This window comes from Gymnoscopelus braueri (genome assembly GCF_963280865.1).
Source record: "Gymnoscopelus braueri genome assembly, chromosome: 9".
Lineage (NCBI taxonomy): Eukaryota > Metazoa > Chordata > Actinopteri > Myctophiformes > Myctophidae > Gymnoscopelus > Gymnoscopelus braueri.
The window spans coordinates 42,236,423-42,256,470 of NC_137610.1; the positions used below are offsets into that span (position 1 = coordinate 42,236,423).

Genomic DNA, 20,048 nt, shown 5'->3' on the forward strand with positions numbered 1-20,048 from the left:
TTTTTTTTGAGGGATGAGTTTTTTTTTTTGAGGGATGAGTTTTTTTTTTGAGGGATGAGTTTATTTTTTTGAGGGATGAGTTTTTTTTTTTTGAGGGATGAGTTTTTTTTTGAGGGATGAGTTTTTTTTTTAAAAGAGGGATGAGTTTTTTTTTAGGAGGGATGAGTTTTTTTTTTAAGAGGGATGAGTTTTTTTTTTTAGGTTAGTTTTTTTTTCATGCATGACATAAAAAAAAAACTTTGAAAAAAAAAAAAAAACTTGGACAAAAAAAAAATATTATACCTATCTTGAAAATAAAACCTCTCCTTTTCAAAGTCGCTATTTATAGCATTTATAGCACTATAAATAGCATTTTATTTTATTTTGAAGGACAGGCCGTCCGTCAAAGGAGTTCCGGGTATTACGTCCCTTCCTCTTTGACCAAACTTGGTCACCGGACTTTCCACTCTCCACCACGGAGGAAATAGCTGGTCAGCTAACGTTTACTTGTTTACAAGGAAATTATTGTAAGTGATAATATGCTCTCATTAATCTACCGCTATCTGGGATAATGAATGAATGAATGAATGCTTGTGTACAGCTTGCTTACTAACGTTAGCCATTATGCTAGCTAACGCTAACATTAGCACCGTTAGCTCCATGGGTAGCACCCAGCTAGCACTGGCACTCAACGCCAAACCCACTACGTTAATGTACGTTGCCGATCATATTTATGTTGTATATGGAGTGCAGCGTTTCAAAGTGATTTAATTCTAGGGAAAGAATGTCATCATATTGGCTAGCAGCTGACAGGCGCAAGCTAGCATAGCTGAGCTATTGTATACGTTCGTGTTCTATCACATACATAACGTTGACATCGAAAATAGCAGCTCTATAAGTTCACAACATGTTGCGTCCGCGACGCGCTGTGAGCTTGTAGATCTGCTATTTTTGGGGCCGACAACGTTGTGCGATGTAGCATATACCTACTGTAGCTTATTGAGGTGTTGTTGCTATTCTGTACTGTACTTGTAGCTTAATGAGGTGCTGTTGCTATACTCTACTGTACATGTAGCTTAATGAGGTGTTGTTGCTATACTCTACTGTACATGTAGCTTAATGTGGTGTTGTTGCTATACTGTACTGTACATGTAGCTTAATGAGGTTGTTGCTATGATACTTAACATTATTATTATAATGATGTACCGTGCAGGTTCACATCATGTATACTTTACATTATTATTATTATTATTATTATTATTATGTACTGTGCATGTTCACATCATGTATACTTAACATTATTATTATAATGATGTACCGTGCATGGTCACATCATGTATACTTAACATTACTTGAGACCATTTTTCTTTTTTTACATGTTGGACAAAATAGCCAATTTTACATACATGTGTTTGGTGAGGTGGAATGCTGTGCGACGAATGGGAAAAGTTAGAGGACGACAGGATTAAAAAGTTGCACTCATCTTAGCTAGGTTGAAGGACAAATCCTCACATACTGTACATTCAGCAGTATTAGGGATGTGTTGTAAACACATTGATTAAAATAAATTAATAAATGGAGTGTAATTGTTTTGTATTTGGCCACCACTGCAGACTGCAGATGGGACAAATTCAATCCAAGCCATAATCAAAGAGTTGCCGCATCTAGTGGACACTCAAGGCATGGTGAGCTTACATCTCACAGAATAAGTTTAGTACAGACTAAATCGATTATTGTTTGTGCCTTACACATTTTTTTGTCTTTACCTGTCTGTAGATTTCTCATGATTTTCGATGTTAAATCCTGAGTGTACTGGGAGATGAACCCTGAATTCTCCGCGAAGATCACTCACATGGCCGGCCAGGAAGGAGAAGACGGGTGACCTTTGCGTCAACATACAGTAGATTTGCTCTCAGCAGGTATTCACATAGAGCTCACATATTCCGGGAGCAGTATGGGTTAGCGCCCCAGCCTTGGTCTCCAGCGAGGAAGAAGCCCAACAAACAGTTGGATCATGCAGACACATTTTTTTGTAATATAGCCTAATATATAAGTTGGCATAAGATATTGATAGCTAATTGCAGTGACATTATTTTAATGCTGTTTAAGGGAAGGCATGTGTGTTCCACCTACATGTGCATGCACACTCATGTTCAGTAACTTTGGACTCAGACTCAGTTAATGTGGACTCTATTTGGACTTGAGCACTGCTGGGGAATTGACTCAACCTAGACTCCAGATATAGTGACTTGACTACAGCACTGGAGCTTTGGAGTTCAATTTAACCTGTTGTATCAACTTGTAATAATCTTGTTCTTTCCTCTCTTTTCTTTTCTTCTTCAGCCTGTGACAAACCTGGTGCAGTAGCTGACCGCAGCAACCACAGAGTATCCATATGTTTTTATGCTAGGGGAGGGGCATCAGTGTTCCCAAGCTTATGTGATAATAAATGGGGCGGCCTTGGCGCACCCATCTCTTTTGGGTGATGGGTGTTTTAATGGAGTTGGTACAATGTATGTTCAGGAGGAAGACTACGCCTTCAAGCTATGAGATTGTTACTAACCTTGCCCCTCACTCTACTCCCATGATCTATTTCCATTCCTAGCTCACTCTCTAGGTTACAAGCTTGATCGATCACCATGGTAACTGAGTCAACTCCGCCCTCGATTTATCTGCCATGGTAACCGATCACAGCTCCACCCTTGCCACTCACAAGCCAATCCGTGTTTGGACCGTGATATCACTCAAAAAGGCATTAAGAGAGAAGAGCGTCGCTTTTTCCAGCACCGCAAACAAAGGACAACTTTTTCATCTTTACACCACAGCAGCGAGAGTTTCCTCTTCTCCAGCGGGACCTTCACAGGCGCGCCATGATGACGTCAGACAGCCGGCACGGGGTCCATCTACCAGCAGACACGACGGCAGCAGAGCGGACACTACAACGCCCGCTCGAAACACACGTTCATCAGGTGAGCCTGTGTTGTTTCCTATTAATGCAAACCATCCACCAGCATTGTCCATAATTACACAAGATATTCGCCAATCGAATTCATCTCCACCTACAGGTCGCACTCTGCTGAGCCGCCTCAGACCCCCAACTCAAGCAGAGGAGACCAGGCTTGTTCCCACTACCCCCATGCATCTCCCTCCACCCCCTGTGCCTGCTCCCCTCCCCTCCTTCCCTACCTTTAATCCTCTTTCCCCCATCCCTTCCCCCTCTTACCAAAACCCTCTGCAAAGGTTTTCACCCCCGTCAATGCAGGCTTCACTGTCATCCCACCCCCCTGCACAATCATCCAACTTCCCCCACACTTCTGTCTCTTTTTCTGTTTCCGTCCCCGAGGCCGCTAGCCAGCCCAACACCCAGATGGCTATCGCACGGGGCCGGCTAGCACCTTCACCCCCCACTCAGGTGCCCCCCCAAACAGCCATCGGCATCCTGAGCAACTTAACTCTCTCTTCTTTCCCTCCCTCCCCCGCCCTTGTGTTTCCAACCCCCCCCTTTTCTCTCTCCTCCGCAGTCGCAGCCCAGGTGCCACTGAACGCGCTGGCCCTCAACCCACAACCCATATCAAACCACCTCCGTCAACAAATCATCCAGGGTATGGACATCGACCTCTCTGCAATTCTAAAACCATCCACCCACACCTTCCAACCCCGGACAGTCGACTGCGGAGGCATCTCGATCACCCTCCGAGACCTTTCATCCACTGCCCCACCCCACAACACCCTCACCTGCACCAAATTCACCCTAGCCTTCTCAATTTTCAGAAATGTCATCTGCTCCCTATTCCCCCACAGAAGGCAAGAGCTAGACGACTACCTTTCCCTAATCATGGCAGTGCGGTTTGGTGGCACCTTATTTTATGAATACCATCGGCAGTTCGCAGCGAGGGCGGCTGCCCGTATCCAACAGTGGAACCTCGCTACCTACTGGGGAGCGCTGGACATAGAACTTTACAGCCGGCTGTTCACAGGCAGCGCCGCCATAGCATGCAACATCTGCGGCTGCCCCTCCCACCCCACCACCGACTGCGTGCTCACCGCACACCAGCCTGCACCTGTAGCCCAACCTAAAAGAGAGCCAGCAGCCCCAGTTCATTATTACAATCGCCCCACCCCATTCTCCATCCCTCCATCAGTCCCCGCCCTCATGGGAATAGGAACACAACAGTACCAGCCAGGCCGGGACAAGCGATCCAAACCCGGCCGCCCCATCGCCCAACCAGCCTCCTCTCAAGCCACGGACAAGCGTGGCAGGAAGATTATGTTTGTAGGCTCCCCGCATGCTATGCAATAATTTCAACGATGCAGGATGCGACTCATCATTTTGCAAGCTCCTGCACGTATGCACCTACTGCGGAGGAGCCCATGCCCGCCACATGCCCCCACAACCCAACCAAACCTTCCAAAAGTTGACTGTCGCACCATCTGGCCACCCCCATTAACATCCCTGCCCTGGCCAAGGAGCTCGCATTCCACCCAGACCCCACATTCGTCCATTTTTTCATTGACGGTCTCAATCATGGTTTTTCAACCGGCCTCATCACACTTCCCGATCATTCCCACTCTTGCAATAACCTCCAGTCCGCACTAACAGAACCTGAAATCGTCACCACCCTGCTTGAGAAAGAAGTCAAGCAAGGGTTCATGATCGGTCCGTTCGATTCCCCCCCATTCCCCATCTACCGCATCAGCCCAATAGGAGTGGCCACTAGGAAGTATTCAGGGAAGAAAAGATTAATTATCGATCTATCTTCCCCACACGGTTCATCCATCCCCAGTATTAATAGCCTCATCCCCAGTGCAGATTTCACACTTCATTATTCAACCGTTGATCATGCCATTGCCCTGATCCGGCTGCCTGGCTATCAAAAGCCAACATCACGTCTGCCTTCAAAGTCCTCCACCTCCACCCAGACTCATGGCACCTTTTCGGCGTCTGCTGGCAGTCAAAATTTTATTTTGCAGTAATTTGGCTGTAAAAGTAGCCCAAAACTTTTCGACAATCTCTCAGAGCTCCTTTGCTGGATATTAAGCAACAATTACCGCATCCCGCACCTAGTCCATCTCCTGGATGACTTCCTCACAGTCGACCCCCCATCAGCCCCCCCCCGCACGCAGTATCACGTGCCTCAAGACCGCTTTTGCGGCACTCGGAGTTCCCCTGGCCGATGAAAAAACAGTAGGTCCATTTTAAAAAATTGAATTCTTAGGAATCAATTTGGACTCCATCTCATTTCAAGCCTCACTCCCTACAGAGAAACTAGACCGTATTACACTACTCATTTCCAATTTTCTACAAATCACATCCTGCACCAAGCAGCAACTACTTCAGTTACTAGGTCACCTCAATTTCGCCACTAGAATCATCCCACAAGGCCGTTCATTTATTTCCCACCTCCTCCACCTCGCTGCATCCGTGCTATCCCTCCACCATCATATCATGTTAGACCTAGAATGCCGCTCAGAGCTTAGGCTCTGGCACCTCCTGTTATCCAACTGGAATGGCATTTCTTTTTTCTACAACGATTTCCACTCCTCACCAGAGGATTTGCAATTATACACCGATGCAGCGCCCTCTGTAGGTTTCGGGGGTTACTACAGAGGGAGATGGTTTGCAGATAATTGGCCCTTAGATTTTGTTTCCCCCCCGTTCGACACCGCCCACTCTTCAGCTTTGTTCGAATTATATCCAATCATTGTCGCGGCCTCTCTTTGGGGCCATGAATGGACCAGCCGCTCTGTTCTCATACACTCCGATAACCAGTCCACAGTCCACATCATCAATAAAGGTCGGTCAGCATCACTACCCATCATGGCTCTTCTCAGGCGTCTAACATGGCTCTCAGTCACCAATAACTTCATAATCCGAGCAGCCCATGTCCCAGGTTACCACAACACGGTAGCTGATTCACTCTCACGTTTCTCCTTCCAAAGATTCAGAGCCTTGGCACCATCCGCAGACCTCCACCCGACTCCAGTTCCTTCATTTTCCGAGATGACCTTCCCATAAACCATTCTCTCCATAACCTGGTATCCATCTCCCAAAATCACATCCTGCAAGGTATAGCTCCCTCCACACTCTCCTCCTACTGGACAGCTTGGAACAATTTCCAATCCTTTCACTCTACAGCCTGCCATTTCCGTCTCTGGACCTCGTTACACTCACCTCCTACATCAGCTACAGCCATTCTTCTCGGGCCATGCATCCACCAACCATCCGCGTCTATCTATCAGGTATACATTTTATTACTAAGCTCCTAACAGGAGCACCTCACCCCTTTGCCCAGCACTCACACGTCACCCTGCTCCTTTAGAGCCTGAGAAGGAACAAGCCACGTAATCCTCCAGGCCGCCAACCTATTACCTCTGATGTTCTCGCAGGATGCATCAACATACTCCGCTCTGGCTATGTAAACCCATCTGTAGACTCCACACTGGAAGCAATGTTTCTCTTAGCTTTCTTTGGGTTTCTAAGATGTTCAGAATTCACTACCTCTAATTCTACATTCATTCCTCACTACCATCCCTGTTTATCTGATCTGACCATTCCAGATTCCTCCACACTAGTATTCTTGCTAAAACATAGCAAAACAGACCAATTCGGCAGAACAACGCCAATTTACATGTTTAAACTCAACTCCTACCTCAGCCCTTACGAACCCTTGGTCCATCACCTCCATACCAGGCACTCCTCCCACGCCTCTCCTTCCGACCCGTTATTTACCACTGATACCGGTTCAGTCGCGACCCGTCACTGGTTCCTCTACCACCTCCGGCAAGTTCTGACCAAGGCCGGATATCCCGCAGGTAACTTCTCCGGCCATTCGTTCCGAATCGGTGCTGCTTCTTCTGCATCTAGAAGAGGCATCACCGACCACACCGTCCAACTCCTAGGGCGTTGGACTTCCCAAGCATACCACACTTACATTAGAACCAATGTCCAAGACCTCAGGAACGCCCACACATCCATGGTCCAGTAAATGTTCTAATTAATGTCTGACTAATTATGCTTTCTCTTTTGGGGTCTCGAGTGATGGTGCGTCCACAGATTACTGCCAAGACGGACGCCTATCTCCTCAGACCCTAAGCCAAATACTCAGGTCTCCATTCCCCTGGAGCCCCATGGTTATGCCTCCCCCCTCTCTGGGCTTCACGCGCCCTTCCACCCCTCATCAGGGCTACGCCCTTCCTCCCCCACCAGGGCTACGCCCTTCCTCCCCCACCAGGGCTTTGCCCTTCCCTCCCCCAGGGCCGCGCCCCCACTGGGCCCCGTCCTTCATCCCTCCCCAGGGCTACGACGCCCTCCGTCCCACACTCCCATTTGCGCCCCTTATCCAGGCTTCACATGCCCCTTCATCCCCACCTCCCCTTCCTCTGTTCTCACTCCCTCAAGCTCACCTCACCCTAGCCATCCTCTCACCATCCTCACACCTTACATCCTTCACTTACCCTCCTCACTAGATAAATCGTACCCCTTGTCTTCACTTCCTCATCCTCACCCCCTTCCTCATCACCTCCCTGTCTACACATCATCTCCTCCTCCATCTCCACTCCTACATCCCCACCCCTAAAGCCTCCCTTCCTCCCCCCCCCCCTTCCTTCCCTTCCCTTCCTTCCCTCCATCTCCTAATCCATGCATAACCAATTCCTTTCCTGACAGGTCCATCTCCTTCTTTTCTAAATAAAGAATGTTAAACAATGTTTGGTTTGAAGGCGTGGTCTGTACTCGTGAAAAGCATTTTATGTCTTCGATCTCAATTTCCCTGAAACCATGTTCCCAGGTTTGGGAGTTCATTCAGACTTTCATCTTTGACATCCCAGGAAGCAAATCCAATGCAGTTAAATTAATGAGATCTCAACTTGCTGTTATGTAGGATGACATTTTGTTAAGGTGCATGGAAGGAGCTAGTAGGCTTCCAAGATTTCAAAAATGGGTTACCCCCCACACCCCTGTTCAATGGTTCAAGTCATCCTGATGATAGTAAAGTACACTAGCTTCCAAGAGTTACCCCCCTCCAATGGTTTGAGTCTTTGTCATGTAAGCTAAGTATACTTCAAGTGCAAACGAAAAAAGTTTTTTAATTGGTCAATATTTTTTTGCCAAAGGCTTTCTGTTAGCAACATGAATGTGGGAATGTATGTCAGCATAGCATGAGATAAATGCAACATTTAGCATGTAATGACTTATGTAATGAACTAAGATATAGATGTTTTGTGGGGTAATACTATTCAACAGAGTTCAACGTGACATAAGCAATTGATAATGTAGGAAACAGCAGTCATGAACATGGCAAAGCACAAATGTCTATTTGTAATTCTTGTATGCACTTTTAATTTAAGCTGTCATTTATATCAGTGTGTATGTATATGTGTATAAATATATATGTGTGTGTGTGTGTGTGTATATATATGTACACACACACACACACACACACACACACACAGTGACACAGTTATTGCTGATGTATACATTTCTGCAAAGAGTGGCAAATAAAGACCCTGATTTTGTAGGCTATACGTGTTATTTCATGTACTTAACATGATTCTGTAGGCTACATGGTTGTTGTGATGATGAGGAGTTAAAGTGACCTATCTATTTGATGTATTTCAATAACTTCAATGACAACAGCTGTACCTGAGCATGTCAATGAATTAGAAAGATGACCCAAGACGACTCACCTCTGTGCATTCACATGCCATTTGAGGTACTTAATAGCTGCAATAGCAGAACATGACCCAAGATGATGAGACGATGATTAGCATGTTAATTAATTAGAAAGATGATTGTTAGAGTGAATCACCTCTCTTTCACTTGTAGAAGTTGGAAGTAAGTATAGAAGTAACTTATTTTTGATCAAAGTAGTTTTTCAATTCTGTAATCTCATTCACATAATATGGGCTCCAGCAGTAGTTAAATATGGTTATACTGTATACATGCATGCATGTATGTTTTTATTCTTTTTTAATTGGTAGAAGTGATTCTATAAATAGGCGAAGCTCTCTATAAGCCTATCTAGTTTTAGTTCTCCAATAGCTGCAATAGCAGAAGCATGAGGCATGTTAATGAATTAGAAAGATGGGGGCATTATATAGGGTATTTCGTCCCGGATAGAGAATTAGTCAAAGTTCCTAAGTTGTTCCCTGGGGTCATATTAGCCAAGAACAGTTGAGATATTCTCTCCTAAATTAAGTGCATACATATCTTAGCCAGGTCCTAGACTAAGCTGAGCACCGGCCGCCACGGAGAGCCCCGTGGACCCCCGGCCGCCACGGGGACCCCCGTGGACCCCTGGCCGGTCCACGGGGACCTCGGTGGAACCCCGGCCGCCACCCCCGCCACGGAGACCCCTGTGGACCCCCGGCCGTTGAAAATAAAAACTTTGAAGATGAAACAATACTTGGGAAAAAAAATTAAAAATTAACTAAAAATTGAAAAAGAAAAATTTGTATTGAAAAAAAAAATCTCCTTTTGAAAAACTCATCCCTCAAAAAAAAAACTCATCCCTCAAAAAAAAAAACTCATCCCTCAAAAAAAAAAACTCATCCCTCAAAAAAAAAACCTCATCCCTCAAAAAAAAAAACTCATCCCTCAAAAAACAAAAACTCATCCCTCAAAAAAAAAAAACTCATCCCTCAAAAAAAAAAACTCATCCCTCAAAAAAAAAACTCACCCCTCAAAAAAAAAAACTCATCCCTCAAAAAAAAACCTCATCCCTCAAAAAAAAAACTCATCCCTCAAAAAAAAACTCATCCCTCAAAAAAAAAAACTCATCCCTCAAAAAAAAAAACTCATCCCTCAAAAAAAAAAACTCATCCCTCAAAAAAAAAAAACTTAGCCCTCAAAAAAAAAAACTCATCCCTCAAAAAAAAAAACTCATCCCTCAAAAAAAATGTTATAGCCTATGTTTTTTTTTTCCATACCAGGAAACATAAACCACCAGCTCTTAAAATAATGTACCTACCCTTAAAACAATCTACCTAGCTCTTAAAATAATGTACCTACCCTTAAAACAATCTACCTAGTAATGTCCCCTAAGGGGCTCCGTACGAATGGAACCATCAGTGTTAATCTAGAGTAAAGAGTGTACAAATGGAAGCAAATGGACCCCATTCCATTTGTTGCACTTAAATTAACCCATTCAATCCGGGAACGCATCTGTGTCATTTTAGATTTCCTTGGGCTATTCAAAAAGTAGAGGTTGCTTTCACTCAAGCATAAAGAGTAAAATCCTGTATCAATCCATAAAGGCCGGGAACGCATCTCTGTCATTTCAAAATGTCTTTGGCTATTCAAAAATAGCAGATATACAAGCTCATAGCACTCTGTGCCACGCTATGAGCTTGTATATCTGCTATTTTTGAAAAATCTTGAGAATTTGTGCAAATCTTTTCCACATTTAAAACAAAACATTGCAGATCTACAAGCTTATAGCGCGGCACTCTGTGCTGCGCTATAAGCTTGTAGATCTGCTATTTGCAGATCTGCTATTTGCACTGTTCAATACTTTAGTATTACTCCAGTCTCCTTTTTGCACTGTGGCTTGTTCTGCTTTGCTCGTTGTGAATCTTAAACAGGTCTGACCACAGAAACGGTTTTCCATTTCGAGTAAGGATTTGTGTTTAACCCTTTAAGGCTTCCAATTCTACAAAATGTCTTCTAAATCCTAACCGTTTTCTGAAAAACGTATGTTGCTATATCAGTGGTTCTCAAACTCTTTCATGTCAAGGACCTCCAAAATTATGTATTTGGCCGCGGACCCCCATCTGAAAATATATTTTTCCAGGGTTAGTTGTCCCCAGTCCCCAGTTCAAATGTATGATTATTTTGGCGGGTCCCAAGTTCAAATGTGATTATTTCGGGAGGTCCCCAGTTCAAATTTTGGGGGGTTGCGGCCTGAAAAGGTTGAGAGCCACTGAATAGAGATCTGTCTGGTGGTGACGTTTAAATTCAGTGACTCTGCTCAAACTGGGTGGAACAATTCTGGGGGGAAAAAAATATTATAATAACAGTATTACAGAACCAATGCAAAGACTTTAGGGTGGTCCGTCATATTGTGACAGTAGGAATCTGGATTGATTTTCAAAGTAGTGGCCATAGGTTTGACAGCAGTCATTCTCGCTGCTGTTCTAGCCCAATGGTTCCCAACTTTTTTAGCTCGGAACCCAAAAGAGAAATCTCCCCGGGACCCAAACTAGTGAGCTAGTAGATCGCCTATTTTCACTACTTCTTAAAATATGTATTTATTTTGTTTGTGTGAATTCTTTTATTGTCATTTTCTATTTTTAAAATTGTATTCATTATATTTCTTTGAATTTGAAAATGAAAAATATTGATGTTTGACAATCTTTACAAAAACAATTACTATATATTTACTCACGACCCATAAAAATGAGTCCACAGCCCACAAATGGGCCCCAATCCAGTGTTCAGGAAACACTGTTCTAGCCCATATATTGAATTTAGATTTGACCAGATATATTAGTATAGGCATGCAGATCTTGTGGTCGTCTGTCTACGCGAAATTACCTCTCCAACGATTATTTATTTCCCCTTTGCCAGCAAACTGTGTACAAATACACTGAAATATTTCTATTATAATTTTTTCCCCCAGTACAGACAGTGTGTGCATGTATGTCATTTGTTGTGTTCAAAACCTCACTCTGTGCCACTAATCCCAGATCTCTCGGATTAAAACTCAACCACTCTGACTGACAACACAGATGTGTGTGCGTGCGTGCGTGCGTGCGTGCGTGTGTGTGGGGGGGGGATCATTGTTTCCCCTGATGCTCTATATTTTCAGAACTAATAGACAAAATGGCCATGCCCTTAACCAATGCAGAGAGGAAGAGGAATCGAAAGAAAGAATGAAGGTGAAGAAAAGATTGTTGTGAAATGGGGAACAAAAAAAGAGACCCCCAGAAGTCCCCCGATATTTTAAAAAATAGCAGATGTGCAAGCTCGCAGTAACGTGCTGTGAGCTTGTACATCTGCTATTTTTGAACAGCCAACGAATTGATAAAGTGGTTAAAATGATTGCGATGCTAATGATTGTGTGATATATTAACTACTTTTGCTGGGGACCCCCTGGAACATCCCCAAGGACCCCTGCGGGTCCCCTGACCCCACTTATGTAACATACAGGTGAAGCTTGACTTTGTTTATAAGATGTGAACGGACAAAGTGTTTCTCTGAACAATCTGGCTCCCCTCCACCTCTTTGACCTCCTCACACGTCATGTCCCCTCCCATTCCCTCAGGTCTGGTGACGCAAACGTCCTTGAGGTCCCCAGGACCAAGTACCGTACCTGGGGCGACAGAGCTTTTGCTTTTGCTGCCCCAATCCTGTGGAATGCACTTCCAATACTCTCAGAGAAGCCCCCACCCTCCAAACCTGCCAAACCGCCCTCAAAACCAGTGGTGTAAAGTTACTAAGTACATCCTACTATATAATTGGAGTAACCTCTGTCTTGGTGTCCGTCTTGGTGTCCGTCCGTCTTGGGTCGACCGACCGGCCGACCGGGTATGGGCTAGTATACTCAAGTACTGTACTTAAGTAATATTTTGAGGTATTTTTTACTTTACTGGAGTATTTCCAATTTTCAGTACTTTTACTTCTACTCTACTACATCTCAGAGGCAAATATTGTACTTTAACTCCACTACAATTATTTGAACACTTTAGTTACTAGTTACTTTGTAGATTTAAATTATTATTACAAAACATACATTAACCACTTTAGCCTAATATACATTTCAGCCATTTGAAAATAACCGATCTACAAGCTCACAATGCGTCGCATTGTGAGCTGATAGATCTGCTATTTTCAAAAGATTTGTATACATTTGAAAACTTGTGAAATGGGACATTCTGCATAATGAAGACTTTTACTTTTGGTACTTTAAGTATATTTTGATGATAGAATTCTGGACTTTTACTTGTAACAGAGTATTTCTACATTGCAGTATTGATACGTTTACTTAAGTAAAACATTTGAGTACTTTTCCACCATGCACTGCTCAAAACCCACCTCTTCAATATGGCTTTCCCCAGCTAACTACACTCCCCCTTCTCATCATTCCAATGTTTTTATTGATTTTATTCCTTAGCCTTTTCTTAGTGTTTTTTCATTGTTGTTTTCTCATGCCCCTCATGTAAAGCGTGTCTTTGGCTACTTAAAAAAGCACGATATGGCCTGGGCCGCAGCTTGGCGGTCCAGGCACCCTAGGCTGCAATGCCAGCCTGACAGCGTGTCGCAGGTTCGAGTCCCGATCCCGACGACCTTTGTTGCGTCACTCCCCATCTCTCTCCCCATTTACTGTCAGTCTACTGTCCTATAAATAAAGGCATGAAAAGCCAACAAAAATCAATCTAAAAATTTGAGATATTATTATTATTATTATTATGAGAATCATCTCATTGTTATCCTTGTCTTCCTAATGAGCTTTGGCAATGTACACTGTCTAATATCTGACTGCCAATGAAGTGTTGCAGATTGTAACAGAAAGCTCTAAAGAACCAAAGAAAGAAAGAACACATTCTGCGATGTGACTCAGCATTTCCCTTTGACTGATAGCTGACTGCTGATTGGTAGCCTGCAAGCTTTCTTATCGATGCTGATAGGCTCGCTTGTTATTGATAAATGGCCAACAGGAAATTAAAACCAGTGATCTGCACCCAGCTACTCTGTGTCTTGTTGGCTCAGATTCGGCACAAGACCATGCTGTGAATATTGGCCAGTATTCATTCTCTCTCTCCCTCCCTGTCTGTCTGTCTGTCTGTCTGTCCCTATGTCTCCCTCTCTCCTTCTGTGTGTGTGTGTGTGTGTGTGTGTGTGTGTGTGTGTGTGTGTGTGTGTGTGTGTGTGTGTGTGTGTGTGTGTGTGTGTGTGTGTGTGTGTGTGTGTGTGTGTGTGTGTGTGTGTGTGTGTGTGTGTGTGTGTGTGTGTCTCTCTCTCTATCTCTCTATCTCTCTTTCTCAATACATCATGTCATTAAAGTGATGACAGAGCTAGCATTGTGCCTGCAAGTTTCAGCAAGGTGAATCTAATCCTTGTTTTGTAAGCCTTTGAGTAGACTAGTGTGACGGAAAACATTAATATTCCTGCTCCAGGTTGCTTTGTTAACGTTTGGAGGGACATGGCAAGACGACTGTGCAAATGTTCCATTCTTAAATGAAAACTGAATTCACCACTTGGCCCAGCATTATTGCTGAAAGATGATATGCCATTTATAATTGGCTGCGCGTTGTAGCATGATGCGTTGTGATCTTATAGATCTTCTATTATCAATGCATGACACTGGCACACAACTCAGTATAAAGCCTGAGCACACACTTTGTTAGATAAAGGTGAATCCAAATCCAAATATAATGTAATCAAACTATTTCTTCTGTCAGTACTCTGTTCCTAATGACACAGTGATGTTCTGATAATAGACAAGACAGTGTTTTTAGTAACATGATAGATGAAAGACACTGCCTGACAAGAAAATGTCAAGACCATTCATTCTGCTCCCTTCTCCTCTTCCTTTCCTTTCTCCTTTAATCTATTCTCCACTGTTTCCTCATTTATCTCTCCTCCCCTCCCCTCTCTCAAACTGCTCCTTTCTTGCACCCACCATCTATTTGATCCTTAATTAAGTCTGTCATCCTGCATACCTGGCAGGCCTGTGTGTGTGTGTGTGTGTGTGTGTGTGTGTGTGTGTGTGTGTGTGTGTGTGTGTGTGTGTGTGTGTGTGTGTGTGTGTGTGTGTGTGTGTGTGTGTGTGTGTGTGTGTGTGTGTGTGTGTGTGTGTGTGTGTGTGTGTGTGTTTGCATGCACGCATGCATGCATGCATGCATGTTTTTATTGTGTGGGTGTATACACGTGAGTGTGTTAATTAGAAGCGGGACAGATGCTTTGTCAGATCGGGATGTGATGGGTGAGTAGTTTAATACTGAGCTATTGGGACACAGTGTAGTAGAGGAATGTTGGCACCTTCTCTGGTGCCAACATTTGCTGATAATAATAGCAGATCTACAAGCTCACAATACGACACAAGCTCACACACGGCGAAGGGATTTTGTGTAGAGTGGAAAAATTAAGCGTAGACCAAGCCCTGGGGGGACAACTAATGGGTTTAAGTGGTTAAGTCTGAGAGTGTACAAACTGTTAAGTTTGTACACTCTCAGACTTACAATTAACACTGAGCATTTTTACTGTGTGCATTGCAGGCTAGCCCAGCGAGCGCACACACACGAAATGTGCCGGCCTATTAAATGCTGCAGGTGTTTCATGAATATTCGATAAAACTTTAATTTCCTGATGGCAGTAATTCACAATCTGTACCCGCAACCATGGGTGATATACAAGCCACTTGCACAGCAGCACAGCAGCAAAGGATGTACGTTTTCTTTCCATTTCTAACGCTGATAAATATTGTAAGCAAGAAAGAAAAACAGGTGCGCTTCCTCTGGATGCCTTCTTAGTTTAGGCAGTGGGTGCTCAGCTATGTATACAAGTCAAATCAAAAACCACCGAAGTGGAAAGAGCGGCACTCCAAAATAAACACTGCAAGACTGGCTCCGATGTAGTTTCTCATTTTTATTGAGAGAACGCTAACGCGGTTCGGCCGTATAGCCTTCCTCAGAGCAGATTAAAAAGAGATTGAAATATTGTAATTGAGAACGAATGTCTTACAAGCAGGTTCATTTCAGGGTCTTGTTTATTGTTCTCTAAGGAAAGGCATGAAACTTTTTGTGAGCTTTCGTTATCCTCTGAGAATGAACCCTAACCATTTGAGTGACCCCGTGACCTTTTCTTTAGGGCCATCCTCAGGCCACAAAAAAAATGCTCACAACGCGTTCTTTTAAAAAATGTGTTTGACATTCTTTTGAAACTATAATGACATGCCCCAGAATAGGAATTGATTACTAAGCGACAATTCTATCTGCTGGCAGATGCAAACTTGGGGACTTGGGACAGTACTTCTGTTACAAGTACAGACAAGCACAGATATTGAGAAACACATTCTTGCTGCTCTAGCTATGATTTGTTAAGAGTCATGCTTTTTTACATCAGGGGTCTTCAATGTTTTTCAGGCCAAGGACCCCCTAGCTGAGAGAGAGATGAAGCAGGGACCCCCACTACATATTGCATAAAATTGTGTCGCAGATTAAACTTTTTCATAGATTTCATAGATGGCTTCATAGACTTGTTTGACAGCAGCGAACGTTGGATTCGTGTTCACGTGTATTTTCAGACATTTAACCAATTAAACCTTCAATACTTAGTAAACTTGACCTATGGCTCTCTACATGGTCTACTTTTCCCTCTACACCAAACCTCTTTGCCAAAAATAGCAGATCTACAAGCTCACAACGCCTCGCAGCGCGAGGCGTTGTGAGCTTGTAGATCTGCTGTTTTTGGCTAATGTTCCCGTCAGAATAGTAATTCTAGGGTTCAAGTGGTTAAAGGTATGGTAAGGGATATTTTTGGGTGAAAACAAAAAGTATTTTGTTAAAAGGTTAAAGCACTATATTCTGATAGTAATCATTGCTATAGAGTGTTTGTTCAGTAACAGGAGTCTCCCTGTCTCTCCAGCTCTTTAATAAACAGAAAATACATTTTATGGTAGGTGTCAAAATCTCAGCCAATCAGGAGAAAGTACAAATTTTTAAGCTTAATTTTTATAGTGTTCCAGTTCCAAATTTGCCTTCTCATTTCTTAGTGTCATCACTTCCAATTTCACTTGTTTAATCTATATCCTGATTGAGTTCTCTATCCTGATTGGATAAAATTGGAAATGAAACTGAAACTGAAACGAAAATGCATTTTCTATTTTATAAAGAGCGGGAGAGACATGGAGACTCTTTATATGGACAGGACACTCTATAGTAACGAGCACTATCAGAACATAGACCCATTTTGCAATTATTTGAATAATTGCAAATCACTTACCCTACCTTTAATATAAAACAAATAATCTATCACACAAAGATTCCCCCCCCCCCACCTGTAGTACCTCTGAGGACCCCCAGGGGTCCCGGATCCCCTGTTGAAGACCCCTGCTTTACATACTATTCCCATGCATTAGTCTAGTGTGACATGGGTAATAGAGCTGTTGCTGCTGCTGCTGCTGCTGCTGCAGCCGACAGTGAAAAGAACTACAGGTGCTGCGGGCCATCAAGCTTGTCCCTGGGCCTGAAGATGGAGTGCACCATGGGAGCTGTAGTTAAAAGCCCTGGCTGCCGTCGTAAGTCACAGTCGTTAAATATTAAAGAACTCACAGTCTCGAGGCACCTCATCCATCTAACCAAGCATTCAGATTTTCCGTGCAGTCAGCTGTGTGGTGACAAGATGGAGAATTCAATATCGCATATGGCATTACCAGGGCCTGTAAATACCGAAGAACATTGTAAATCAGCATAGCCTCCGAGAGAGCCACTGATAAGGTTTTTTTTTACGTTCCCCTTTTTTACGTTCCCCTTCTTTCTTAAAGTAATCATCGATATCTGGACATGTGTAACAATGTATGTTAATTCAGGCATTTAGCCTCATGGCCAATGTTTGTACGGCCTACAAAAGTACAAAGGAATAGAGTAAGGAAGCCTTCTTGAATCTCATAGCTGCAGATAAGCTGATATAAGCAGTATGAATAACAACAGTATGAGGAGCAAACAGACATGCTGTCTATAGAGAGCCTCTTTCACAGAAATGACTTGACTTAACTACTTAAGCCATATATACTTTATCGTACGACAAATAGGGGGAAATAGCCGATCTACTGTACAAGCTCACAGTAGATCAGCTTTTTCTTTTTTTCCTGAAAGTTATCGGGTCATGCTTGAGTGGTAGTGATCATAATGAAAGAACTGTAGGAGAAACTGTTTATACCCTCCCATTCTGCATTCTGAAACCAGGGCCATCTCTGTTCAAAACTAAATGACCTGAACCATCAAAGCAATTAACTCATTTACATGATGCATATACACTACAGTAGACACAAATGTCAAGCTAGTTCTGCAGCATCGCCAGTGGTAGCCAATCTAATGCCAAAAAAGAAAACAAAACTGCAGTACAATAAAGAGGAGCACGATTCAGAAGTGTGTGTGTGTGTGGATTGAAAACAGACATACAGTAAGTAGAGCACAAATGATTTTCTACTGGATAAACCAGGTGTGTGGGGAACTACAGTACACATTGTGTACTACCACACAAGGTTGCGAAATACCTTTAACCACATGAACTCTAGCTTCCCTATTCTGGGGCAAACATTCAGCGGAAATAGCATGTCTACGATGTCATGGGTTTTGAGCTCACCCCCTCGAGGACGCCTGGGGGACCCCACTTAAATTTGAGAACCGGTGGAATATACCATAGAGAGAGAGAGAGAGAGAGAGAGAGAGAGAGATGGGGGGGAGAGAGATGTTCTATAGAGTGGTGTATTAAAGATTCATAGTATGGGATGTGCTCTTTACCCTGTGTCTATCTCCCTGTATCTCCTTTACTGTATGTTGTTCTTTCTCCCTTGATTGTTTTCCATCTCTCTCTCCCTTTCGCTCTCTCTCTCTTTCTCTTGTGTGCCCCACCCACCAGTGAACACACCCACACACACACACTCCATCGTACAGAAAGCTATTCACAATGGACTCTTAGTGTAATCAGCATTTGGAAGAAGGCTTGACGTGGAGCGATAGTTGGAACGTTCTCAACAAACCTCTTTAAGATGTCAGGCCCTCTCACACACACACACACACACACACACACACCGCTCTGCTACCTCAGACTGGCCCGCCTTCAGTCTCACAAAACATTTGTTTAATGAATTGATGTAGATTCAGCATCTCTCAGACTTTTACACAGTCAGTGCTTCTGGAACCAGCTCGACGGCTCTCTCTCTCTTTGCCTATAAAGTGCATGTTGTTGATACAACGTCTGTCATTCATGAAGCTACTTATGGACAGGAAGCACTATTAATAGATAATACTCTGCGCACCTGCGCTGGTGGTCACATGAGGGCCTCTCGGATGTATTCTATTTCCACCCCAGAATAAATACTATATTCTATATATTTCCACAGGAAACAAGCGTGTTGTTGCTGTCGGGTAGAAACCTTGTGTATCTCTCCATGTTGCAACTTCGTATGTTTTATTTTTGGGTAAATGAATGCCCTACTTTGTCGTAGTTGTGAATATCTTTATGATGATGAATGTTCCTTATTGACACGAGATGCATCTGTTAATTTCCGAATATCATGTTCCTTATATTATTCTTATCCTATTACGTTCTAGATGTTCTTTTCATGTCTCATATCTTCTGCTCACGTCGTGTGTCCAACTCTATATCGTCTCTGTAGGGTGGAAACCCCACATATGTCCAAAGCTGTTACTTTTCAGGATTCAAATAAAAAAATCTAAAAAATAACAGATCGACAAGCTCAAAACATGTTGCTTTGCGTCGCGTTTCGAGCTTGTCGATCTGCTATTTTGGATACTTTTTGTGTGACGCTGTAGTATGATCAAGTACGGCATTAATTTGCGGAGAGGTTTCTGCCCAACAGCGACGATATGTATTCCCTGTTTGTGTAATAAACTTTGAACTGCGTTGCATGATACTGCCTTTGTGTCATCTTGTTCTCCCGGGCCCACCGCTTCAACTGAATTGTCACTCACCACCAAGTACTGCTAGGATCACACCGACGGTCTTCCTGAATTGTCACTCACCACCCTGATACTGTTAGGACCACACCTAACCCTAACCCTAACCCTAACACGTCTTCCTGAATTCACAACACTCATACAAGAGTGTCGTGCGCAAAACTAGTGGAAATAACTGATCTACGATCTCACAGCTTGCAGACCTGCTATTTTCACTATTTATTTATTTTTAATTTAAAATACAGTTTAGGCCCTACTCAGTTAAAATGCAGTTTAGGCCCCACTCAGCCAAAAGGTTGGTTTTCAGAGTGTTTCTATGCTGTCTGCAGCGAAACACAGAACAGATTAAACCCTCTAGTCTTAGTGAAACGGACCTGAATTACAACTGTACTGATTTTTCTGTCTACACCAAAGCTCTTCGCCAAAAA

The 20,048-nt window shown here is 43.3% G+C and overlaps 1 long non-coding RNA gene across 1 annotated transcript; it reads left to right on the top strand.

Moving 5' to 3' along the window:
* The first annotated feature begins 425 nt into the window (after window positions 1-425).
* LOC308091947 lies at window positions 426-1,920 on the top strand. Its single transcript, XR_013933756.1, has 3 exons — window positions 426-506; window positions 1,593-1,664; window positions 1,756-1,920. It is a non-coding gene; the product is annotated as an uncharacterized lncRNA (long non-coding RNA).
* Window positions 1,921-20,048: the final 18,128 nt, after the last annotated feature.